This window comes from Amblyomma mixtum, chromosome 3 (genome assembly GCF_055824585.1).
Source record: "Amblyomma mixtum isolate Tamu chromosome 3, ASM5582458v1, whole genome shotgun sequence".
NCBI lineage: Eukaryota > Metazoa > Arthropoda > Arachnida > Ixodida > Ixodidae > Amblyomma > Amblyomma mixtum.
In genome coordinates this window covers 48,713,329-48,740,065 of record NC_143014.1, presented here as the reverse complement: position 1 = coordinate 48,740,065, position 26,737 = coordinate 48,713,329, and the positions used below count along the sequence as shown (strand labels likewise).

At 45.5% G+C, this 26,737-nt stretch overlaps 4 non-coding genes across 4 annotated transcripts; all 4 read right to left on the bottom strand.

Annotated features, from left to right (window-relative positions):
• Positions 1-73, bottom strand: TRNAR-UCG (transfer RNA arginine (anticodon UCG)). The gene has a single exon. It is a non-coding gene; the product is annotated as a tRNA-Arg (tRNA).
• An 8,514-nt stretch (positions 74-8,587) lies between these two features.
• Positions 8,588-8,660, bottom strand: TRNAR-UCG (transfer RNA arginine (anticodon UCG)). Its single transcript has one exon. It is a non-coding gene; the product is annotated as a tRNA-Arg (tRNA).
• Positions 8,661-17,384: 8,724 nt separating this feature from the next.
• On the bottom strand, positions 17,385-17,457 carry TRNAR-UCG (transfer RNA arginine (anticodon UCG)). The gene has a single exon. It is a non-coding gene; the product is annotated as a tRNA-Arg (tRNA).
• A 7,915-nt stretch (positions 17,458-25,372) lies between these two features.
• Positions 25,373-25,445, bottom strand: TRNAR-UCG (transfer RNA arginine (anticodon UCG)). The gene has a single exon. It is a non-coding gene; the product is annotated as a tRNA-Arg (tRNA).
• Between the last annotated feature and the right edge of the window lie 1,292 nt (positions 25,446-26,737).

Genomic DNA, 26,737 nt, shown 5'->3' with positions numbered 1-26,737 from the left:
AGAGCCTGCCAGGACTCGAACCTGGAATCTTCTGATCCGAAGTCAGACGCGTTATCCGTTGCGTCACAGGCCCACAGAGACCTCCGGGTTCATCTATTTTATTTATTAATACAGGGGAAGAGTGTAACCAAAGATTAACTACCACGTTCCTTTTTTTTTGTCAGTGTGTTGTTCTATATGTTCGTTTGTTGTTGTTTTATAAACGTTGGAAATAAACGCTGGAATAACTTTTCCTGACCTTCAGTAAACATTTAAACTTTGAAACGTTTAACCACGCAGTTAATAAGACGTTGCAGCCTGGGGCTACAAAGCGACACGAAATACAACAGAGCACAATTAATACGTACTACTTAAAAATTCCCCTTGAAACGGACAGCATCGACTCCAAGATTAAACAGCCTACCGTGAAGGGTGCCATAATTGATGACGGCGGATGGGTGACATTTAGAGTTTTCTCGTGACAATTCGGGACTGTACATGCGCTCTATGGCAATCACAATCTCTAAGGCATAAGTAAAGCAGGGCGAATGAAGAAGCTCGAAGTAGAAACGAAGAAGGGACGCCTTCCGGCACCTTCATTCGCGCTGCCGAACTTACGTCAGAATGGACCATCTATCCCAGCAAAAAGTTCTACTTGAATACCGTCTCATGAAACAGAAAAGTTCTGCTAATAGGAAAACCTCACTACGTGCCAAACAGAAATATTCCGAGATACGTCAAACCTTAGAAATAATGCAACGTTCCTTTATCGCTGTGGTTTTACATTATACTAACATTAGTTTTATTCGAAGCTTTACCTGCCCAGCCATCGATGTCGACTGCAGTCGATTTTAGAGACTGTAAAGCAAATTGAACCTTTCAAGGAAATCATAACTTTTTACCACACATATAAAAACACGTCGTATACTATAACGCAATACTTGTTTCAAAAAAGAAAAAGTTGTTTTCTTTGTCAGCATATAACTCTGGCCACCACTCTTCTAACTTCGAAAATCTGCACACAATGTGCCTCACACACACACACCTATATAGAATCATAATCTACGCGTCGCCAAATTTGCGTCATCATTTTAAATGACGTTAAGTAATAATGGACTCCTAAAAGGTGTTAAAAAAAAGTCATTTAGCATAGAAGTCTGGCCACTATGCACTTTTAAAGCTCGAAAATCTAGACACAATGTGCGTATTACATAAACTCAAAATTATAACGTACGCGTTGCCAATTTTAAGTCATCATTTTTATTGCCGTGAAGTAATATTTGGTTCTTAAAGAATATTGTTTTGAAGTAAATTACTAATTTACTTTCGAAATCTGGCCACAGTGTTTTTCACGAGAGTCTGGCAACAATATGCTATTTTTCAAATAAACATAATATTGCTTCTTTTGCCACAATAATTTTTTTTGTAAAATTTATGAAGTATATTCAACGCATGATGCGCATTCGGAGCTGTTTTTAGTTGGAAGCAGTATGCATGGATTCGAAAATGCGCTCATAGACTACCCGGGTGCAGAGCTGTTTAGCGCTGGTTTGTCTCAGTGACTGTCACTTTTGCTGGGACAATAGCACTTAACACCGTGCTCTCAATGAAAGAGGGGAAAAGAGGCATTTTTCTCAATACAGTGTGGTTTCGCCGAGTGCGTGTAGATGAAGTTGAAACCTATTGTTAGACATATTAAATAACAGCTCCGTGCAGCTGCATAGGACGGTGGCTCTTCTGCGAAACACTAACAAAGCAAAATGTTCACTTTGTCAGCTTTTATTTCATGACCAGAAACTTGTGTTCAGAAGTATTTGATGGTGATATTCCCATATTACCAGGAAATACTTCAGTTTCAAGCTGCTGGGGATTTGACTCTTACCGGCACACTGGAATGTGCTCCCCTGAAGTGAAAATAGAAACTAAATATTTATGCCCTCATGGAAAGACGTGTTTATTTTTATTAAATTAATTTCTACCTATTTCTCTCTATACCCCTGTCAAGCGGGCAAGTTAAGTGCACTTACGGGGAGTGCGCTTTGGCATCCCGAGTGACACTTTGGGCTACGCGCTGCTAAACGGGAAAGCAAAGTGCAATCATAGTAAAAAATTAATTGCTACAGAAAATGAGCGGAATTTCTGAACAGGCCGATGGAAAAGAAAAAGGACTAATAATATTTGATTGCTTAACGTGATAGTGCAAATAAAGCGAGGCTCAACAGTTTTTAACGATGAAAAAATTTTAAATGGCAGAAAAGCCAAGACCAGCCAAGGCTATCCAGAATTTCGACAACAAACAAGATGGCGGCGGGCAGCGATGTTGCATCTGATCACGTTTACTTGTTTTGTTGCTTCGGTTGTAGCTATAACCAACGAACTTTTTTCTGAAAACAGTTTATAACACGTAAAATAAAGTTGTAAGTACTTTTTATGCAGTATAAATTTTGTACCATTGGAACCGCTGGCGTCGAGGCTACGCACTCGGCCAGCAAAGTATGGTCCGTGAACGCACTCCTGGCGGAGCGCACTTTCCGCGAGTGACACTCCACTTGCGTCGTTTAGATGCGGCAAAGTGTACTTACAGCAAAGTACACTTTCCGTAAGTGCACTTAACTTGCCCGCTTGACAGGGGTATTACTTACGCTGCGCGTCGCTACTGGTACTCCTCCTTCTATGGCGGCTATCGCAACTGGTCTTGCGGCCAGCAGCAGCAAAGCCAGGTTGTTTTAACCATTGGTTCCACCTGCGTGTGTGTGTGTGCGTGATCGTGTGTGCGCTCGTGTGTGTGTGTTTACCGTCCCAAAGCAACTCAGGCTATGAGGGACGCCGTAGTGAAGGGCTCCGGAAATTTCGACCACCTGGGGTTCTTTAACGTGCAATGATATCGCTCAGCGCACGGGCATCTAGAATTTCTCCTCCAAAGAAATTCAACCGCCGCGGCCGGGATCGAACCCGCGTCTTTCGGGTCAGCAGCCGAGCACCATAACCACTGAGCCACCGCGGCGGCGTATGTGTGTGTGTGCAACGTTACTAGAACCAAGTCAGTTTCAAAGCGGTGCCCAGAGAGCTGTCCCAAGTGGCGGTCGCGCGAACTAGTGGCGCTGCGATCGAGTCTTGCTCCCTCGTACCCTCGTCGCCGCTCTGTGCGGCTTGCTGCCCTGCTGCGCCCTTTTTAAGGTGCACTCGAGACAGCCGCTTTGTGTTGTCCGCTTCTCAGTTAATTTTAAGGCGAAAGCCTTTAATGCCTCATACTGTCGTTTGCAGCCGTGTCGGCAGATGTGTCCGTGTTTCGGCGTCACTACTTAAAAAGCTGTGTCGAGGCTGAGCATCGAACCAGGGCCTTTGGCATTTGAAGTCATTAACTACTCATTTGGCATTTGAACCAGTCATTAACTCATGACTAGTTAGTCATGATTGTTTAATGACTAACTAGTGATGATTAACCAGTCATGACTGGTTAGTCATTCGTTAGTCATTAATCACTCATCAGTAGTTAGCCATGATTGGTTAGTCGTGATTAGCTAGTCATTAACCAGACATGTCTAGTTCATCATTAACCAATGATGACTAGTTAGTCATCAACTAATAAGTCAAACTAGCTAGTCATTAACTAGTGATCAATTAACTAGTCATGACTAGTTAGTCATTAAGCAATCATGACTGGTTAGTCATCAACTAATTAGTCATGACTTAAACAGCCATGACTAATTAGTCATTAACCGATCATGACTAGTTAGTCATCAACCAATTAGTGATGACTACCTAGTTCATTGACCAGTCATCAATTAACTAGTCATGGCTAGTTAGTCATTAACCAATCATGACTAGTTAGTCATTGACTAATAAGTCAAATTAGCTAGTCATTAACCAGTCATCAATTAACTAGTCATGACTAGTTAGTCATTAACCAATCATGACTAGTTAGTCATCAACTAATTAGTCATGACCTAAATGGTCCTGACCTATTAGTCATTAATCAATCATGACTAGTTAGTCATCAACTAATTAGTCATGACTAGCTAGTCATTGACCAGTCATCAATTAACTAGTCATGGCTAGTTAGTCATTAACCAATCATGGCTAGTTAGCCATTAACCAATCATGACTAGTTAGTCATTACCTAATCATGACAAGTTAGTCAATAATCAATCATGACTAGTAAGTCAATAACCAATCATGACTAGTAAGTCATGACTAGCTAGCCACTAACCACTCATGGTTAGTCATGACTGGTTAGTCATTACTAACCATGACTAATTACTGATTAGTCATGACTGGTTAGTCATTAAGCAGTCTTGATAAATTAGTCATTAAGTAGTCATGACTTGTTATGATTGGTCAATGAATGGTTAGTCATGAGTAGTCAGTCATTAAGCGGAAATGACTAGTTATTATTGCTTAATGACTGCTTAGTCATGACTAGTCATGACTGGTTTGTCATTGCTGGTTAGTCACGACTAGCTAGTCATTAACCAGACATGACTAGTTCATCATTAACGAATCATGACTAGTTAGTAACCAATCATGACTAGTAAGGCATGGGTCATGACCCAATTAGTCATGGCTAGCCAAACCAAGTCACCCCATAGCCTCCTCGCAAAATAACGTTGGTTCTGCCGCCTCGTGTGTGCCAACAGCCGTGCGGCCAAAGTTGCGTGGAAAGGCTTTCCTCTCGCGCACTTTAGATCCTCAAAGCGGCGCCTGAATTTTTTGTTTGTATGTTGTAACATCGGGCCTCTTCATGCTGACCTGTTTTGCACCGGGGTGCAATAGCGGGTATCGCAACGATGACACGACGGACAGTCATTTCTTCGGGCCACCGATATACAGCTGAGCCACCACCGCTGCCACGTGCAGACAGAAGAGAGTTGAAAGCAATACATGGTAAATGAAAGGAAAAAGATTGTTGCTAGCTCCGGCATCTGCCATCGCTGCTGAAAGCACCTCAGCTGGTTCAGCAGAAATAAAGGGTAGCAGGCCAGGGCCATGTTACCACCGGCCGACCTCTCCACCTTTCCCTCATTAAAATTCCTTTCTCTCTCTCTAAGGGTAGCAGGCAGTGTGTAGGAGTGAAATGAAAGAGGTGAGAGGATTGTAGAAAGGACAGGGGGAGAGGTACAATGGTAATAAAACTATTTACATATTAACGTAACAGCAACAGAGATAGAAAAGACGCGCGTCGCAGTAACAGCGTCTGCCGAAGCGGAGACGCTGGTTGCTGGCCCTGCTACGCCCTTGAAAGGACGCGCGTCGCAGTAACCGCGTCCGCCGAAGCCAACGTTTTTAGTAAAGACAGTTGGCAAACTGCGCCGGCGAGCCAGGGAGCAGAGCGGCCCCACGCGATCACCGTCTAGGCGGTGGCGCTGCGGTCGCTTTAGGATAAGCGCGTCGTCTGCTACTCCCAGCCCAACGTTTTTATATAATATTATCAACATAAACTACGAGGAGGCAAGCGGTACGTCATGTTTCTCTAAACCGCGGAAAGAAGGGCTTCCAGTTTTTTCCGATATTTACAGCCAGAAGCTCAACCTCGAGCATCCTGCCCTGACGTACCCCAGACGTAGAGCGCACGCGGACTTCCCAATTCGTAGATGAGCGCGGCTAGAAGCAGCCGCCCCCTGCGCAGACGATGCGAGGCGCGAGCTAACAGTAATCATTCGCGCAGCAAACTGTGACCAAGCGGAGCCAATGGGCGCCGCGGCGGTGAAGAGAAATCGTGGCCTCTGAGATCAAGCGCAGTGTTAAAGTACCGATGCTTGAGCTGGTTACGGAGCCACGGAGGCCATGGAAGAACAAACGCGGTACTCCTACCAGCAGAAAGATGGCGCTCGTATCTCTTTGAGATGAAATCGGCGACAGAAAGGGGCCGCATACCCAGAGCATGTTTTCCAACTGTCTTTATCTAGAAACGTTGGCCGAAGCGGAGACGTTGGTTGCAGGCCCTGCTGCGCCCTTTGTAAAGCGCGCTTGCGACAGCCGCTTTGTGTCGTCTGCTTCTTAGTTAATTTTAGAGCGCAGCTCTTTGGCGTCCGTTCCTGGGTTTCGCGTCGTCGTCGGCCTCGTAACCAGCTCCGCCCCCCTTTCATCCCCCCAGCGCTAGCAGCGACCGACTGATAACGACCGACTGATACCGCTGGATGCCGCTGACGCCGCTAGAGAGTCAAGATAACGTGACTGCATAGAACACCGTCGCCGCCATGCAGAAAGAGGATGAAAGGGTCCCCCCGCCCCTGTTCTTGTGCGGCGGATAGGGTGCTCTTCAGTTGCCGACGCGCCGGTTATTTCACGTAGGCCCCGGCACGTCGACGAATATGTGACCACCTTCCCACGGCTAGACCTGGTTCTTAGCGCTGCGGAAGCGAGGGTATCATATTGTTTGTGTCGGCATCGGCGGCGTTGTCCCTGAAACCAACTCCGCAGCTGGGGTTGACTCACTATCGAAAAGGTGAAACAGCTTCTTTGCTGCCCTCAAATTTCGCATTAGGAAGTAACGTAATCGTCGGTAATTTTTTTGTTTGTATTTTGTGACATCGGACCTGTTCATGCCGACCTGCTTTTCACCGGGGTGCAATAGCGGGTATCGCAACGATGACTCAACGGACCGTCATTGCTTCCGGCCGCCAAAAGACCACATCGAGTTTAAAAGATGGGAGCGTGCACTTCACAGAAAGGATCGCAAACTGACTTCGAAATGCAAAGTTTGTGATCTTTATTTCGAAGAAGACCTTCTAAAGCACTATCCCCATGTAGTGCAAGGTACGGAAGTGCTTTTGGAGACAGGGAAATGGATGCTGGCACCAGGCTCTCTTCCGAAGCTGTCTCCTTTATTCCAGGAGCATATTTCAAAGCCAAAATGCACTACGCCGAAGAGAAAGCCTCCAATGGATCGCGGTGCCCAGTGTGTCGCGACAGCAGTGCCACGAGGTAACTTAGAGAATTCCGAGATCGCAAAAGTGCATTCCGAAATGGCCAGCTGCGCTGCACAAAGTGACAGTCTGGAGTCCGCAGCATTACCGACAACGCAGTGGATATTCGAATATTCACTACGTTCCGTCCTAAAGTAGAGTGCACCCACGCACTGAAACTTTGTCTGACCTCTTTACATTATAGGAACTATGCAATGGGGTACGCCTAGAAAACAAGCCATTGAGCAAAGCAAGAAACAATGCTCGCGAGCGTGTTGCCAGCATTTTTGGACTTTTTTCACAGTATTAAAAGCCTAATTTCGCATCACACAAACGTGTTCTCCAAGATAACAGGCAGCTTCGAAGGAAAAGCAGCCGCAATTGAAGTATTATTTTACTGCAGCCATGTAGAGCGCACACGCAGCCCGCCAAAACCTCATATGTGCCGGCCGCTCCTCGCTTCTGCGCTGCCTGTAGCAGACGACGCGCCCGGCAGGCAGCAAGACTCGACTACACCGCCGTTAGTTCTCGTGACCGCCGCTTGGGACACTCTCCTCCGCTGGGCGGTATGGGGAGCTGTGAAACTGAGTTGGTTCTAGTAACTGTGTGTGTGTGTGCGTGCGTGTGTGTGTGTTGTGTGTGTGCGCGTGCGTGTGTGTGTGTGTTGTGTGTGTGTGCGTGCGTGCGTGCGTGTGTGTGTGTTGTGTGTGTGTGCGTGTGCGTGTGTGTGTGTGTGTGCGCGCATGTGTGTATGTGTGTGTGTGTGTGTGTGTGTGTGTGTGTGTGTGTGTGTGTGTGTGTGTGTGTGTGTGGAGGCACGCTCAGCCGACGATTTCTGACGGTGCCCCGGGCGTTCTCAGACCTCCTGCATTCTCCACGAAGGCTGCCCACATCATGCCCCTCAGTATGGTTTTTGGGTTTAAAAGCGTGAATGTTTACACTGAAGTACGTCACTCAAGTACGTCAAGTACCTCTATGCTCTTCAGTGTTCTGACGCGTTGCCTGCTCGCGCGTGCCGCTTTGATGCGCAACACAGTCGCGTCCAGTGTGACCTGCAATGCAACAGTGGCTACCGCGCGGCCGAGAAGTAACTGGAAGCCGTAACGTTTTGAACGCCACAGAGTGTCGTTGTCTGTAAAGATGCAGCGGATTTTATTGCCTCTTTGAAAAGTGTGACTGCATAAATTTCATTATTTGCCTTTCGTTTCTGTTTTGGTTTGTGTTTCCTTTCCCAATCCTGCTTGGATTCCAGGATGAGGAAGGCTCGAACTTGAGCTGAAAAATAAAAGTCATCTCTCCCTCTCTCTCCAGGACGAGTCTGCAGTATGGTATAGCCACGGCGAAGGCCGGGTATTCACAGTCAAGGGTTCGTGTCCGACAGAAATACTCTAAGACAGCAATACTTCCAAAGCAGCAATGATGGTTCACGTGCCCACACAAATAAGATGGTATGTTGGCCGCTGTCGCGTTGCACACAGTGGAAAGATTGGTTTTTGAGGAAAGGAAATGGCGCAGGAATTGTCTCACTTCTCGTTGGACACCCCAACCACGCCGTAAGGGAAAAAAGAGGTTCCGTTGTGGAGGGTTCCGGAATAACTTCGACCACCTGGCCATCTAGGTTACATTTTGGTTGTCGCAGGAATGATATATCTTGCATGTTAAACCGTTCGCAATATGGTGGCCAAGAAGGGAAAAACTGAAAAAGAGCCTGCCAGGACTCGAACCTGGAATCTTCTGATCCGAAGTCAGACGCGTTATCCGTTGCGTCACAGGCCCACAGAGACCTCCGGGTTCATCTATTTTATTTATTAATACAGGGGAAGAGTGTAACCAAAGATTAACTACCACGTTCCTTTTTTTTGTCAGTGTGTTGTTCTATATGTTCGTTTGTTGTTGTTTTATAAACGTTGGAAATAAACGCTGGAATAACTTTTCCTGACCTTCAGTAATCATTTAAACTTTGAAACGTTTAACCACGCAGTTAATAAGATGTTGCAGCCTGGGGTACAAAGCGACACGAAATACAACAGAGCACAATTAATACGTGCTACTTAAAAATTCCCCTTGAAACGGACAGCATCGACTCCAAGATTAAACAGCCTACCGTGAAGGGTGCCATAATTGATCACGGCGGATGGGTGACATTTAGAGTTTTCTCGTGACAATTCGGGACTGTACATGCGCTCTATGGCAATCACAATCTCTAAGGCATAAGTAAAGCAGGGCGAATGAAGAAGCTCGAAGTAGAAACGAAGAAGGGACGCCTTCGGGCACCTTCATTCGCGCTGCCGAACTTACGTCAGAATGGACCATCTATCCCAGCAAAAAGTTCCACTCGAATACCGTCTCATGAAACAGAAAAGTTCTGCTAATAGGAAAACCTCACTATGTGCCAAACACAGCAATATTCCGAGATACGTCAAATCTTAGAAATAATGGCAACGTTCCTTTATCGCTATGGTTTTACATTATACTAACATTAGTTTTATTCGAAGCTTTACCTGCCCAGCCATCGATGTCGACTGCAGTCGATTTTGGAGACTGTAAAGCAAATTGAACATTTCAAGGAAATCATAACTCTTTTCCACACATATAAAAACACGTCGTACACTATAACGGAAACCTTGTTTCAAAAAAGAAAAAGTTGTTTTTCTTTGTCAGCATATAACTCAGGCCACCACTATTCTAACTTCGAAAATCTGCACACAATGTGCCTCACACACACACATAGAATCATAATCTACGCGTCGCCAAATTTGCGTCATCAATTTAAATGACGTTAAGTAATAATGGACTCCTAAAAAGTGTTAAGAAAAGTCATTTAGCATAGAAGTCTGGCCACTATGCACTTTTAAAGCTCGAAAGTCTAGACACAATGTGCGTATTGCATAAACTCAAAATTATAACGTACGCGTTGCCAATTTTAAGTCATCATTTTTATTGCCGTGAAGTAATATTTGGTTCTTAAAGAATATTGTTTTGAAATAAATTACTAATTTACTTTCGAAATCTGGCCACAGTGTTTTTCACGAGAGTCTGGCAACAATATGCTATTTTTCAAATAAACGTAATATTGCTTCTTTTGCCACAATAATTTTTTTTGTAAAATTTTTGAAGTATATTCAACGCATGATGCGCATTCGGAGCTGTTTTTAGTTGGAAGCAGTATGCATGGATTCGAAAATGCGCTCATAGACTACCCGGGTGCAGAGCTGTTTAGTGCTGGTTTGTCTCAGTGACTGTCACTTTTGCTGGGACAATAGTACTTAACACCGTGCTCTCAATGAAAGAGGGGAAAAGAGGCATTTTTCTCAATACAGTGTGGTTTCGCCGAGTGCGTGTAGATGAATTTGAAACCTATTGTTAGACATATTAAATAACAGCTCCGTGCAGCTGCATAGGACGGTGGCTCTTCTGCGAAACACTAACAAAGCAAAATGTTCACTTTGTCAGCTTTTATTTCATGACCAGAAGCTTGTGTTCAGAAGTATTTGATGGTGATATTCCCATATTACCAGGAAATACTTCACTTTCAAGCTGCTGGGGATTTGACTCTTACTGGCACACTGGAATGTGCTCCCCTGAAGTGAAAATAGAAACTACGTATTTATGCCCTCATGAAAAGACGTGTTTATTTTTATTAAATTAATTTCTACCTATTTCTCTCTATACCCCTGTCAAGCGGGCAAGTTAAGTGCACTTACGGGGAGTGCACTTTGGCATCCCGAGTGACACTTTGGGCTACGCGGTGCTAAACGGGAAAGCAAAGTGCACTCATAGTAAAAAAATAATTGCTACAGAAAATGAGCGAAATTTCTGAACAGGCCGATGGAAAAGAAAAAGGACTAATAATATTTGATTGCTTAACGTGATAGTGCAAATAGAGCGAGGCTCAACAGTTTTTAACGATGAAAAAAAAATTTAAATAGCAGAAAAGCCAAGACCAGCCAAGGCTATCCAGAATTTCGACAACAAACAAGATGGCGGCGGTCAGCGATGTTGCATCTGATCACGTTTACTTGTTTTGTTTCTTCGGTTGTAGCTATAACCAACGAACTTTTTCTGAAAACAGTTTATAACACGTAAAATAAAGTTGTAAGTACTTTTTATGCATTATAAAGTTTGTACCATTGGAACCGCTGGCGTCGAGGCTACGCACTCGGCCAGCAAAGTATGGTCCGTGAACGCACTCCTGGCGGAGTGCACTTTCCGTGAGTGACACTCCACTTGCGTCGTTTAGATGCGGCAAAGTGTACTTACAGCAAAGTACACTTTCCGTAAGTGCACTTAACTTGCCCGCTTGACAGGGGTATTACTTACGCTCCGCCTCGCTACTGTGACTCCTCCTTCTATGGCGGCTATCGCAACTGGTCTTGCTGCCAGCAGCAGCAAAACCAGGTTGTTTTAACCATTGGTTCCACCTGCGTGTGTGTGTGTGCGTGATCGTGTGTGCGCTCGTGTGTGTGTGTTTACCGTCCCTAAGCAACTCAGGCTATGAGGGACGCCGTAGTGAAGGGCTCCGGAAATTTCGACGACCTGGGGTTCTTTAACGTGCAATGCTATCGCTCAGCGCACGGGCATCTAGAATTTCTCCTCCAAAGAAATTCAACCGCCGCGGCCGGGATCGAACCCGCGTCTTTCGGGTGAGCAGCCGAGCACCATAACCACTGAGCCACCGCGGCGGCGTATGTGTGTGTGTGCAACGTTACTAGAACCAAGTCAGTTTCACAGCGGTGCCCAGAGAGCTGTCCCAAGTGGCGGTCGCGCGAACTAGTGGCGCTGCGATCGAGTCTTGCTCCCTCGTACCCTCGTCGCCGCTCTGTGCGGCTCGCTGCCCTGCTGCGCCCTTTTTAAGGTGCACTCGCGACAGCCGCTTTGTGTTGTCCGCTTCTCAGTTAATTTTAAGGCGAAAGCCTTTAAAGGGACACTGAGGAGAGCACTATTAATATATTTTTTATAGCAAAATCCGATAGTTCGGCATGTCATGGCTTTGTTGCCACTTGACCGGCAGCGAAAAATGCATTTATTTCTAAGAAATTTGGATTCGAAGTTGAAAAGGTTTTTCCCGCCACTGTGATTCAAACTTGGGATTCGGCTATGACGACAGAGGACTAAGTGACGTGAAACATGACGTGACATGACGTGATGCAGACTCCGTGATTTCTGGGGGCCAGCAGTGCGGCCTAGCAGCAGCCGAAAAGAAAGCTACCGCCGGCCGCACGTTGAAGGCATCTATCGGCTATTGCGGCCGTCGCTACAGTCGCTTCGCTTACGTTTGCACCGGCGTTTTGCGAGCGTTACGATGGATCTCGTTCTCGAAGTCGTCAACGAAGTTCTCGCAAATAGACACCTTTAGCATACCGTGCACCTTGATACCGCTAGCGGAATACCGGGAGCCCGCCTAACGCCGGCGAGCAGGCGCTGATTGGTCCCGATGCTTCAGGCGAGCGCGTAGCTGCCCGGCACGTGGCGCCATCTGGCGACGTCAAGGAGATTTGCGCATGCATTGGCTGCGCCTCAGTGATTTGTGCTTCTCGTGTCCTAGCGTTGCTAGAACCATTGGTTCTAGCAACACTGTTTTGTTATATGACGTCATGACGCTTGTACTTGCGAGTTTGGCCTGTGGCGGCGATACCTGTATTTTGGTTCTTGCTCTTTTCTACGTTACAAGAGCTTTGTTGTCAGTATGAGTGGCGTTTTTGTAATCAGGAGCTGGTATTCTGTCGATACAAGCCAACTTCAATTTCTCCTCAGTGTCCCTTTAATGCCTCATACTGTCGTTTGCAGCCGTGTCGGCAGATGTGTCTGTGTTTCGGCGTCACCACTTAAAAAGCTGTGTCGAGGCTGAGCATCGAACCAGGGCCTTTGGTATTTGAAGTCATTAACTACTCATTTGGCATTTGAACCAGTCATTAACTCATGACTAGTTAGTCATGATTGTTTAATGACTAACTAGTGATGATTAACCAGTCATGACTGGTTAGTCATTCGTTAGTCATTAATCACTCATCAGTAGTTAGCCATGATTGGTTAGTCGTGATTAGCTAGTCATTAACCAGACATGTCTAGTTCATCATTAACCAATGATGACTAGTTAGTCATCAACTAATAAGTCAAACTAGCTAGTCATTAACTAGTGATCAATTAACTAGTCGTTACTAGTTAGTCATTAAGCAATCATGACTAGTTAGTCATCAACCAATTAGTGATGACTACCTAGTTCATTGACCAGTCATCAATTAACTAGTCATGGCTAGTTAGTCATTAACCAATCATAATTAGTTAGTCATTAACTAATAAGTCAAATTAGCTAGTCATTAACCAGTCATCAATTAACTAGTCATGACTAGTTAGTCATTAATCAATGACTAGTTAGTCATCAACTAATTAGTCATGACTAGCTAGTCATTGACCAGTCATCAATTAACTAGTCATGGCTAGTTAGTCATTAACCAATCATGGCTAGTTAGTCATTAACTAATAATGACAAGTTAGTCAATAATCAATCATGACTAGTAAGTCAATAACCAATCATGACTAGTAAGTCAATAACCAATCATGACCAGTAAGTCATGACTAGCTAGCCACTAACCACTGATGGTTAGTCATGACTGGTTAGTAATGACTGGTTAGTCATTACTAACCATGACTAATTACTGATTAGTCATGACAGGTTAGTCATTAAGCAGTCATGATAAATTAGTCATTAAGTAGTCATGACTAGTTATGATTGGTCAATGAATGGTTAGTCATGAGTAGTCAGTCATTAAGCAGACATGACTAGTTATTATTACTTAATGACTGCTTAGTCATGACTAGTCATGACTGGTTTGTCATTGCTGGTTAGTCACGACCAGCTAGTCATTAACCAGACACGACTAGTTCATCATTAACGAATCATGACTAGTTAGTCATCAACTAATTAGTCATGACTAGCTAGTCATTAACCAGCCATCAATTAACTAGTCATGGCTAGTTAGTCATTAACCCATCATGACTAGTTAGTAACCAATCATGACAAGTAAGGCATGGGTCATGACCCAATTAGTCATGGCTAGCCAAACCAAGTCGCCCCATTGCCTCCTCGCAAAATAACGTTGGTTCTGCCGCCTCGTGTGTGCCAACAGCCGTGCGGCCAAAGTTGCGTGGAAAGGCTTTCGTCTCGCGCACTTTAGATCCTCAAAGCGGCGCCTGAATTTTTTGTTTGTATGTTGTAACATCGGGCCTCTTCATGCTGACCTGTTTTGCACCGGGGTGCAATAGCGGGTATCGCAACGATGACACGACGAACAGTCATTTCTTCGGGCCACCGATATACTGCTGAGCCACCACCGCTGCCACGTGCAGACAGAAGAGAGTTGAAAGCAATACATGGTAAATGAAAGGAAAAAGATTGTTGCTAGCTCCGGCATCTGCCATCGCTGCTGAAAGCACCTCAGCTGGTTCAACAGAAATAAAGGATAGCAGGCAGTGTGTAGGAGAGAAATGAAAGAGGTGTGAGGATTGTAGAAAGGACAGGGGGAGAGGTACAATGGTAATAAAACTATTTACATATTAACGTAACAGCAACAGAGATAGAAAAGACGCGCGTCGCAGTAACAGCGTCCGCCGAAGCGGAGACGCTGGTTGCTGGCCCTGCTACGCCCTTGAAAGGACGCGCGTCGCAGTAACCGCGTCCGCCGAAGGCAACGTTTCTAGTAAAGACAGTTGGCAAACTGCGCCGGCGAGCCAGAGAGCAGAGCGGCCCCACGCGATCACCGTCTAGGCGGTGGCGCTGCGGTCGCTTTAGGATGAGCGCGTCGTCTGCTACTCCCAGCCCAACGTTTTTATATAATATTATCAACATAAACTACGAGGAGGCAAGCGGTACGTCATGTTTCTCTAAACCGCGGAAAGAAGGGCTTCCAGTTTTTTCCGATATTTACAGGCAGAAGCTCAACCTCGAGCATCCTGCCCTGACGTACCCCAGACGTAGAGCGCACGCGGACTTCGCAATTCGTAGATGAGCGCGGCTAGAAGCAGCGGCCCCCTGCGCAGACGATGCGAGGCGCGAGCTAACAGTAATCATTCGCGCAGCAAACTGTGACCAAGCGGAGCCAATGGGCGCCGCGCCGGTGAAGAGAAATCGTGGCCTCTGCGATCAAGCGCAGTGTTAAAGTACCGATGCTTGAGCTGGTTACGGAGCCACGGAGGCCATGGAAGGACAAACGCGGTACTCCTACCAGCAGACAGATGGCGCTCGTATCTCTTTGAGATGAAATCGGCGACAGAAAGGGGCCGATACCCGGAGCTTGTTTTCCAACTGTCTTTATCTAGAAACGTTGGCCGAAGCGGAGACGCTGGTTGCTGGACCTGCTGCGCCCTTGAAAAGACGCGCGTCGCAGTAACCGCGTCCGCCGCAGCGGAGACGTTGGTTGCTGGCCCTGCTGCGCCCTTTGTAAAGCGCGCTTGCGACAGCCGCTTTGTGTCGTCTGCTTCTTAGTTAATTTTTGTTTGTGTTTTGTGACATCGGAGCTGTTCATGCCGACCTGCTTTTCACCGGGGTGCAATAGTGGGTATCGCAACGGTGACTCAACGGACCGTCATTGCTTCGGGCCGCCGAAAGACCACATCGAGTTTAAAAGATGGGAGCGTGCACTTCACAGAAAGGATCGCAAACAGACTTCGAAATGCAAAGTTTGTGATCTCCATTTCGAAGAAGACCTTCTAAAGCACTATCCACATGTAGTGCAAGGTACGGAAGTGCTTTTGGAGACAGGGAAATGGACGTTGGCACAAGGCTCTCTTCCGAAGCTGTTTCCTTTATTCCAGGCGCATATTTCAAAGCCAAAATGCACTACGCCGAAGAGAAAGCCTCCAATGGATCGCGGTGCCCAGTGTGTCGCGACAGCAGTGCCACGAGGTAACTTAGAAGATTGCGAGATCACAAAAGTGCATTCCGAAATGGCCAGCTGCGCTGCACAAAGTGACAGTCTGGAGTCCGCAGCATTACCGACAACGCAGTGGATATTCGAATATTCACTACGTTCCCTCCTAAAGTATAGTGCACCCACGCACTGAAACTTTGTCTGACCTCTTTACATTATAGGAACTATGCACTGGGGTACGCGCTAGAAAACACAAGCCATTGAGCAAAGCAAAAAACAATGCTCGCGAGCGTGTTGCCAGCATTTTTGGACTTGTTTCACAATATTAAAAGCCTAATTTCGCATCACACAAACGTGTTCTCCAAGATAACAAGCAGCTTCGAAGGAAAAGCTGCCGCAATTGAAGTATTATTTTACTGCAGCCATGTAGAGCGCAAACGCAGCTCGCCAAAACCTCATATGTGCCGGCCGCTCCTCGCTTCTGCGCTGCCTGTAGCAGACGACGCGCCCGGCAGGGAGCAAGACTCGACTACACCGCCGTTAGTTCCAGTGACCGCCGCTTGGGACACTCTCCTCTGCTGGGCGGTATGGGGAGCTGTGAAACTGAGTTGGTTCTAGTAACTGTGTGTGTGTGTGTGTGTGTGTGTGTGTGTGTGTGTGTGTGTGTGTGTGTGTGTGTGTGTGTGTGTGTGTGTGTGTGTGTGTGTGTGTGTGTGTGAGTGTGTGTGTGTGTGTCTGTGGAGGCACGCTCAGCCGACGATTTCTGACGGTGCCCCGGGCGTTCTCAGTACTGCTGCATTCTCCACGAAGGCAGCCCACATCATGCCCCTCAGTAGGGTTTTTGGGTTTAAAAGCGTGAATGTTTATACTCAAGTACGTCACTCAAGTACGTCAAGTACCTCTATGCTCTTCAGTGTTCTGACGCGTTGCCTGCTCGCGCGTGCCGCTTTGATGCGCAACACAGTCGCGTCCAGTGTGACCTGCAATGCAACAGTGGCTACCGCGTGGCCGAGAAGTAACTGGAAGCCGTAGCGTTTTGAACGCCACAGAGTGTCGTTGTCTGTAAAGATGCAGCGGATTGTATTGCCTCTTTGAAAAGTGTGACTGCATAAATTTCATTATTTGCCTTTTGTTTCTGTTTTGGTTTGTGTTTCCTTTCCCAATCCTGCTTGGATTCCAGGATGAGGAAGGCTCGGACTTGAGCTGAAAAATAAAAGTCATCTCAATCTCTCTCTCTCCAGGATGAGTCTGCAGTATGGTATAGCCACGGCGAAGGCCGGGTATTCACTGTCAAGGGTTCGTGTCCGACAGAAATACTCTAAGACAGCAATACTTCCAAATCAGCAATGATGGTTCACGTGCCCACACAAATAAGATGGTATGTTGGCCGCTGTCGCGTTGCACACAGTGGAAAGATTGGTTTTTGAGGAAAGGAAATGGCGCAGGAATTGTCTCACTTCTCGTTGGACACCCCAACCACGCCGTAAAGGAAAAAAGAGGTGCAGTTGTGGAGGGTTCCGGAATAACTTCGACCACCTGGCCATCTAGGTTACATTTTGGTTGTCGCAGGAACGATATATCTTGTATGTTAAACCGTTCGCAATATGGTGGCCAAGAAGGGAAAAATTAAAAAAGAGCCTGCCAGGACTCGAACCTGGAATCTTCTGATCCGAAGTCAGACGCGTTATCCGTTGCGTCACAGGCCCACAGAGACCTCCGGGTTCATCTATTTTATTTATTAATACAGGGGAAGAGTGTAACCAAAGATTAACTACCACGTTCCTTTTTTTTTGTGAGTGTGTTGTTCTATATGTTCGTTTGTTGTTGTTTTATAAACGTTGGAAATAAACGCTGGAATAACTTTTCCTGACCTTCAGTAAACATTTAAACTTTGAAACGTTTAACCACGCAGTTAATAAGACGTTGCAGCCTGGGGCTACAAAGCGACACGAAATACAACAGAGCACAATTAATACGTACTACTTAAAAATTCCCCTTGAAACGGACAGCATCGACTCCAAGATTAAACAGCCTACCGTGAAGGGTGCCATAATTGATCACGGCGGATGGGTGACATTTAGAGTTTTCTCGTGACAATTCGGGACTGTACATGCGCTCTATGGCAATCACAATCTCTAAGGCATAAGTAAAGCAGGGCGAATGAAGAAGCTCGAAGTAGAAACGAAGAAGGGACGACGCCTTCCGGCACCTTCATTCGCGCTGCCGAACTTACGTCAGAATGGACCATCTATCCCAGCAAAAAGTTCTACTTGAATACCGTCTCATGAAACAGAAAAGTTCTGCTAATAGGAAAACCTCACTACGTGCCAAACAGAAATATTCCGAGATACGTCAAACCTTAGAAATAATGCAACGTTCCTTCATCGCTATGGTTTTACATTATACTAACAATAGTTTTATTCGAAGCTTTACCTGCCCAGCCATCGATGTCGACTGCAGTCGATTTTGGAGACTGTAAAGCAAATTGAACCTTTCAAGGAAATCATAACTTTTTACCACACATATAAAAAAACGTCGTATACTATAACGCAAAACTTGTTTCAAAAAAGAAAAAGTTGTTTTTCTTTGTCAGCATATAACTCTGGCCACCACTCTTCTAACTTCGAAAATCTGCACACAATGTGCCTCACACACACACACCTATATAGAATCATAATCTACGCGTCGCCAAATTTGCGTCATCATTTTAAATGACGTTAAGTAATAATGGACTCCTAAAAGGTGTTAAAAAAAAGTCATTTAGCATAGAAGTCTGGCCACTATGCACTTTTAAAGCTCGAAAATCTAGACACAATGTGCGCATTACATAAACTCAAAATTATAACGTACGCGTTGCCAATTTTAAGTCATCATTTTTATTGCCGTGAAGTAATATTTGGTTCTTAAAGAATATTGTTTTGAAGTAAATTACCAATTTACTTTCGAAATCTGGCCACAGTGTTTTTCACGAGAGTCTGGCAACAATATGCTATTTTTCAAATAAACATAATATTGCTTCTATTGCCACAATAATTTTTTTTGTAAAATTTATGAAGTATATTCAACGCATGATGCGCATTCGGAGCTGTTTTTAGTTGGAAGCAGTATGCATGGATTCGAAAATGCGCTCATAGACTACCCGGGTGCTGAGCTGTTTAGCGCTGGTTTGTCTCAGTGACTGTCAGTTTTGCTGGGACAATAGCACTTAACACCGTGCTCTCAATGAAAGAGGGGAAAAGAGGCATTTTTCTCAATACAGTGTGGTTTCGCCGAGTGCGTGTAGATGAAGTTGAAACCTATTGTTAGACATATTAAATAACAGCTCCGTGCAGCTGCATAGACGGTGGCTCTTCTGCGAAACACTAACAAAGCAAAATGTTCACTTTGTCAGCTTTTATTTCATGACCAGAAACTTGTGTTCAGAAGTATTTGATGGTGATATTCCCATATTACCAGGAAATACTTCACTTTCAAGCTGCTGGGGATTTGACTCTTACTGGCACACTGGAATGTGCTCCCCTGAAGTGAAAATAGAAACTAAATATTTATGCCCTCATGGAAAGACGTGTTTATTTTTATTAAATTAGTTTCTACCTATTTCTCTCTATACCCCTGTCAAGCGGGCAAGTTAAGTGCACTTACGGGGAGTGCGCTTTGGCATCCCGAGTGACACTTTGGGCTACGCGGTGCTAAACGGGAAAGCAAAGTGCACTCATAGTAAAAAATTAATTGCTACAGAAAATGAGCGGAATTTCTGAACAGGCCGATGGAAAACAAAAAGGACTAATAATATTTGATTGCTTAACGTGATATTGGAAATAAAGCAAGGCTCAACAGTTTTTAACGATGAAAAAAAATTTAAATAGCAGAAAAGCCAAGACCAGCCAAGGCTATCCAGAATTTCGACAACAAACAAGATGGCGGCGGGCAGCGATGTTGCATCTGATCACGTTTACTTGTTTTGTTGCTTCGGTTGTAGCTATAACCAACGAACTTTTTTCTGAAAACAGTTTATAACACGTAAAATAAAGTTGTAAGTACTTTTTATGCAGTATAAATTTTGTACCATTGGAACCGCTGGCGTCGAGGCTACGCACTCGGCCAGCAAAGTATGGTCCGTGAACGCACTCCTGGTGGAGCGCACTTTCCGCGAGTGACACTCCACTTGCGTCGTTTAGATGCGGCAAAGTGTACTTACAGCAAAGTACACTTTCCGTAAGTGCACTTAACTTGACCGCTTGACAGGGGTATTACTTACGCTCCGCGTCGCTACTGTGACTCCTCCTTCTATGGCGGCTATCGCAACTGGTCTTGCGGCCAGCAGCAGCAAAACCAGGTTGTTTTAACCATTGGTTCCACCTGCGTGTGTGTGTGTGCGTGATCGTGTGTGCGCTCGTGTGTGTGTGTTTACCGTCCCTAAGCAACTCAGGCTATGAGGGACGCCGTAGTGAAGGGCTCCGGAAATTTCGACCACCTGGGGTTCTTTAACGTGCAATGATATCGCTCAGCGCACGGGCATCTAGAATTTCTCCTCCAAAGAAATTCAACCACCGCGGCCGGGATCGAACCCGCGTCTTTCGGGTCAGCAGCCGAGCACCATAACCACTGAGCCACCGCGGCGGCGTATGTGTGTGTGTGCAACGTTACTAGAACCAAGTCAGTTTCACAGCGGTGCCCAGAGAGCTGTCCCAAGTGGCGGTCGCGCGAACTAGTGGCGCTGCGATCGAGTCTTGCTCCCTCGTACCCTCGTCTCCGCTCTGTGCGGCTCGCTGCCCTGCTGCGCCCTTTTTAAGGTGCACTCGCGACAGCCGCTTTGTGTTGTCCGCTTCTCAGTTAATTTTAAGGCGAAAGCGTTTAATGCCTCATACTGTCGTATGCAGCCGTGTCGGCAGATGTGTCCGTGTTTCGGCGTCACTACTTAAAAAGCTGTGTCGAGGCTGAGCATCGAACCAGGGCCTTTGGCATTTGAAGTCATTAACTACTCATTTGGCATTTGAACCAGTCATTAACTCATGGCTAGTTAGTCATGATTGTTTAATGACTAACTAGTGATGATTAACCAGTCGTGACTGGTTAGTCATTCGTTAGTCATTAATCACTCATCAGTAGTTAGTCATGATTGGTTAGTCGTGACTAGCTAGTCATTAACCAGACATGTCTAGTTCTTCATTAACCAATGATGACTAGTTAGTCATCAACTAATAAGTCAAACTAGCTAGTCATTAACTAGTGATCAATTAACTAGTCATGACTATTTAGTCATTAAGCAATCATGACTAGTTAGTCATCAACAAATTAGTCATGACTTAAATAGCCATGACTAATTAGTCATTAACCGATCATGACTAGTTATCAACCAATTAGTGATGACTACCTAGTTCATTGACCAGTCATCAATTAACTAGTCATGACTAGTTAGTCATTAACCAATCATGTCTAGTTAGTCATTAACTAATAAGTCAAATTAGCTAGTCATTAACCAGTCATCAATTAACTAGTCATGACTAGTTAGTCATTATGCAATCATGACTAGTTAGTCATCAACTAATTAGTCATGACCTAAATAGTCCTGACCTATTAGTCATTAACCAATCATGACTAGTTAGTCATCAACTAATTAGTCATGACTAGCTAGTCATTCACCAGTCATCAATTAACTATTCATGGCTAGTTAGTCATTAACCAATCATGGCTAGTTAGTCATTAACCAATCATGACTAGTTAGTCATTAACTAATCATGACAAGTTAGTCAATAATCAATCATGACTAGTAAGTCAATAACCAATCATGACTAGTAAGTCATGACTAGCTAGCCACTAACCACTCATGGTTAGTCATGACTGGTTAGTCATTACTAACCATGACTAATTACTGATTAGTCATGACTGGTTAGTCATTAAGCAGTCATGATAAATTTGTCATTAAGTAGTCATGACTAGTTATATTGGTCAATGAATGGTTAGTCATGAGTAGTCAGTCATTAAGCAGACATGACTAGTTATTATTGCTTAATGACTGCTTAGTCATGACTAGTCATGACTGGTTTGTCATTGCTGGTTAGTCACGACTAGCTAGTCATTAACCAGACATGACTAGTTCATCATTAACGAATCATGACTAGTTAGTCATCAACGAATTAGTCATGACTAGCTAGTCATTAACCAGCCATCAATTAACTAGTCATGGCTAGTTAGTCATTAACCAATCATGACTAGTTAGTGACCAATCATGACTAGTAAGGCGTGGGTCATGACCCAATTAGTCATGGCTAGCCAAACCAAGTCACCCCATTGCCTCCTCGCAAAATAACGTTGGTTCTGCCGCCTCGTGTGTGCCAACAGCCGTGCGGCCAAAGTTGCGTGGAAAGGCTTTCGTCTCGCGCACTTTAGATCCTCAAAGCGGCGCCTGAATTTTTTGTTTGTATGTTGTAACATCGGGCCTCTTCATGCTGACCTGTTTTGCACCGGGGTGCAATAGCGGGTATCGCAACGATGACACGACGGACAGTCATTTCTTCGGGCCACCGATATACAGCTGAGCCACCACCGCTGCCACGTGCAGACAGAAGAGAGTTGAAAGCAATACATGGTAAATGAAAGGAAAAAGATTGTTGCTAGCTCCGGCATCTGCCATCGCTGCTGAAAGCACCTCAGCTGGTTCAACAGAAATAAAGGATAGCAGGCAGTGTGTAAGAGTGAAATGAAAGAGGTGAGAGGATTGTAGAAAGGACAGGGGAAGAGGTACAATGGTAATAAAACTATTTACATATTAACGTAACAGCAACAGAGATAGAAAAGACGCGCGTCGCAGTAACCGCGTCCGCCGAAGCCAACGTTTCTAGTAAAGACAGTTGGCCAACTGCGCCGGCGAGCCAGGGAGCAGAGCGGCCCCACGCGATCACCGTCTAGGCGGTGGCGCTGCGGTCGCTTTAGGATGAGCGCGTCGTCTGCTACTCCCAGCTCAACGTTTTTATATAATATTATCAACATAAACCACGAGGAGGCAAGCGGTACGTCATGTTTCTCTAAACCGCGGAAAGAAGGGCTTCCAGTTTTTCCCGATATTTACAGCCAGAGGCTCAACCTCGAGCATCCTGCCCTGACGTACCCCAGACGTAGAGCGCACGCGGACTTCGCAATTCGTAGATGAGCGCGGCTAGAAGCAGCCGCCCCCTGCGCAGACGATGCGAGGCGCGAGCTAACAATAATCATTCGCGCAGCAAACTGTGACCAAGCGGAGCCAATGGGCGCCGCGGCGGTGAAGAGAAATCGTGGCCTCTGAGATCAAGCGCGGTGTTAAAGTACCGATGCTTGAGCTGGTTACGGAGGCACGGAGGCCATGGAAGAACAAACGCGGTACTCCTACCAGCCGAAAGATGGCGCTCGTATCTCTTTGAGATGAAATCGGCGACAGAAAGGGGCCGCATACCCGGAGCATGTTTTCCAACTGTCTTTATCTAGAAACGTTGGCCGAAGCGGAGACGCTGGTTGCTGGCCCTGCTGCGCCCTTTGTAAAGCGCGCTTGCGACAGCCGCTTTGTGTCGTCTGCTTCTTAGTTAATTTTTGTTTGTATTTTTTTGACATCGGACTTGTTCATGCCGACCTGCTTTTCACCGGGGTGCAATAGCGGGTATCGCAACGATGACTCAACGGACCGTCATTGCTTCGGGCCGCCAAAAGACCACATCGAGTTTAAAAGATGGGAGCGTGCACTTCACAGAAAGGATCGCAAACTGACTTCGAAATGCAAAGTTTGTGATCTCCATTTCGAAGAAGAAGACCTTCTAAAGGACTATCCCCATGTAGTGCAAGGTACGGAAGTGCTTTTGGAGACAGGGAAATGGATGCTGGGACCAGGCTCTCTTCCGAAGCTGTTTCCTTTATTCCAGGCGCATATTTCAAAGGCAAAATGCACTACGCCGAAGAGAAAGCCTCCAATGGATCGCGGTGCCCAGTGTGTCGCGACGGCAGTGCCACGAGGTAACTTAGAGAATTCCGAGATCGCAAAAGTGCATTCCGAAATGCCCAGCTGCGCTGCACAAAGTGACAGTCTGGAGTCCGCAGCGTTACCGACAACGCAGTGGATATTCGAATATTCACTACGTTCCCTCCTAAAGTAGAGTGCACCCACGCACTGAAACTTTGTCTGACCTCTTTACCTTATAGGAAATATGCACTCGGGTACGCGCTAGAAAACACAAGCCATTGAGCAAAGCAAGAAACAAGTCTCGCGAGCGTGTTGCCAGCATTTTTGGACTTTTTTCACAATATTAAAAGCCTAATTTCGCATCACACAAACGTGTTCTCCAAGATAACACGGAACTTCGAAGGAAAAGCTGCCGCAATTGAAGTATTATTTTACTGCAGCCATGTAGAGCGCAAACGCAGCTCGCCAAAACCTCATAAGTGCCGGCCGCTCCTCGCTTCAGCGCTGCCTGTAGCCGACGACGCGCCCGGCAGGGAGCAAGGCTCGACTACACCGCCGTTAGTTCTCGTGACCGCCGCTTGGGACACTCTCCTCCGCTGGGCGGTATGGGGAGCTGTGAAACTGAGTTGGTTCTAGTAACTGTGTGTGTGTGTGTGCGTGCGTGCGTGCGTGCGTGTATGTTGTGTGTGTGTGTGTGCGTGTGCGTGTGTGTGTGTGTGTGTGTGTGTGTGTGTGTGTGTGTGAGTGTGTGTGTGTGTGTGTGTGTGTGTGTGTGTGTGTGTGTGTGTGTGTGTGTGTGTGTGGAGGCACGCTCAGCCGAAAATTTCTGACGGTGCCCCGGGCGTTCTCAGTGCTGCTGCATTCTCCACGAAGGCTGCCCACATCATGCCCCTCAGTAGGATTTTTGGGTTTAAAAGCGTGAATGTTTACACTCAAGTACGTCACTCAAGTACGTCAAGTACCTCTATGCTCTTCAGTGTTCTGACGCGTTGCCTGCTCGCGCGTGCCGCTTTGATGCGCAACACAGTCGTGTCCAGTGTGACCTGGAATGCAACAGTGGCTACCGCGTGGCCGAGAAGTAACTGGAAGCCGTAGCGTTTTGAACGCCAGAGAGTGTCGTTGTCTGTGAAGATGCAGCGGATTTTATTGCCTCTTTGAAAAGTGTGACTGCATAAATTTCATTATTTGCCTTTTGTTTCTGTTTTGGTTTGTGTTTCCTTTCCCAATCCTGCTTGGATTCCAGGATGAGGAAGGCTCGGACTTGAGCTGAAAAATAAAAGTCATCTCTCTCTCTCTCTCCAGGATCAGTCTGCAGTATGGTATAGCCACGGCGAAGGCCGGGTATTCACTGTCAAGGGTTCGTGTCCGACAGAAATACTCTAAGACAGCAATACTTCTAAAGCAGCAATGATGGTTCACGTGCCCACACAAATAAGATGGTATGTTGGCCGCTGTCGCGTTGCACACAGTGGAAAGATTGATTTTTGAGGAAAGGAAATGGCGCAGGAATTGTCTCACTTCTCGTTGGACAACCCAACCACGCCGTAAAGGAAAAAAGAGGTGCAGTTGTGGAGGGTTCCGGAATAACTTCGACCACCTGGCCATCTAGGTTACATTTTGGTTGTCGCAGGAACGATATATCTTGTATGTTAAACCGTTCGCAATATGGTGGCCAAGAAGGGAAAAATTAAAAAAGAGCCTGCCAGGACTCGAACCTGGAATCTTCTGATCCGAAGTCAGACGCGTCATCCGTTGCGCCACAGGCCCACAGAGACCTCCGGGTTCATCTATTTTATTTATTAATACAGGGGAAGAGTGTAACCAAAGATTAACTACCACGTTCCTTTTTTTTGTCAGTGTGTTGTTCTATATGTTCGTTTGTTGTTGTTTTATAAACGTTGGAAATAAACGCTGGAATAACTTTTCCTGACCTTCAGTAAACATTTAAACTTTGAAACGTTTAACCACGCAGTTAATAAGACGTTGCAGCCTGGGGCTACAAAGCGACACGAAATACAACAGAGCACAATTAATACGTGCTACTTAAAAATTCCCCTTGAAACGGACAGCATCGACTCCAAGATTAAACAGCCTACCGTGAAGGGTGCCATAATTGATCACGGCGGATGGGTGACATTTAGAGTTTTCTCGTGACAATTCGGGACTGTACATGCGCTCTATGGCAATCACAATCTCTAAGGCATAAGTAAAGCAGGGCGAATGAAGAAGCTCGAAGGAGAAACGAAGAAGGGACGCCTTCGGGCACCTTCATTCGCGCTGCCGAACTTAAGTCAGAATGGACCATCTATCCCAGCAAAAAGTTCTACTTGAATACCGTCTCATGAAACAGAAAAGTTCTGCTAATAGGAAAACCTCAATACGTGCCAAACAGAAATATTCCGAGATACGTCAAACCTTAGAAATAATGCAACGTTCCTTTATCGCTATGGTTTTACATTATACTAACATTAGTTTTATTCGAAGCTTTACCTGCCCAGCCATCGATGTCGACTGCAGTCGATTTTGGAGACTGTAAAGCAAATTGAACCTTTCAAGGAAATCATAACTTTTTACCACACATATAAAAACACGTCGTATACTATAACGCAAACCTTGTTTCAAAAAAGAAAAAGTTGTTTTTCTTTGTCAGCATATAACTCTGGCCACCACTCTTCTAACTTCGAAAATCTGCACACAATGTGCCTCACACACACACACACACACATATAGAATCATAATCTACGCGTCGCCAAATTTGCGTCATCATTTTAAATGACGTTAAGTAATAATTTACTCGTAAAAGGTGTTAAAAAAAAGTCATTTAGCATAGAAGTCTGGCCACTATGCACTTTTAAAGCTCGAAAATCTAGACACAATGTGCGTATTACATAAACTCAAAATTATAACGTACGCGTTGCCAATTTTAAGTCATCATTTTTATTGCCGTGAAGTAATATGTGGTTCTTAAAGAATATTGTTTTGAAATAAATTACTAATTTACTTTCGAAATCTGGCCACAGTGTTTTTCACGAGTGTCTGGCAACAATATGCTATTTTTC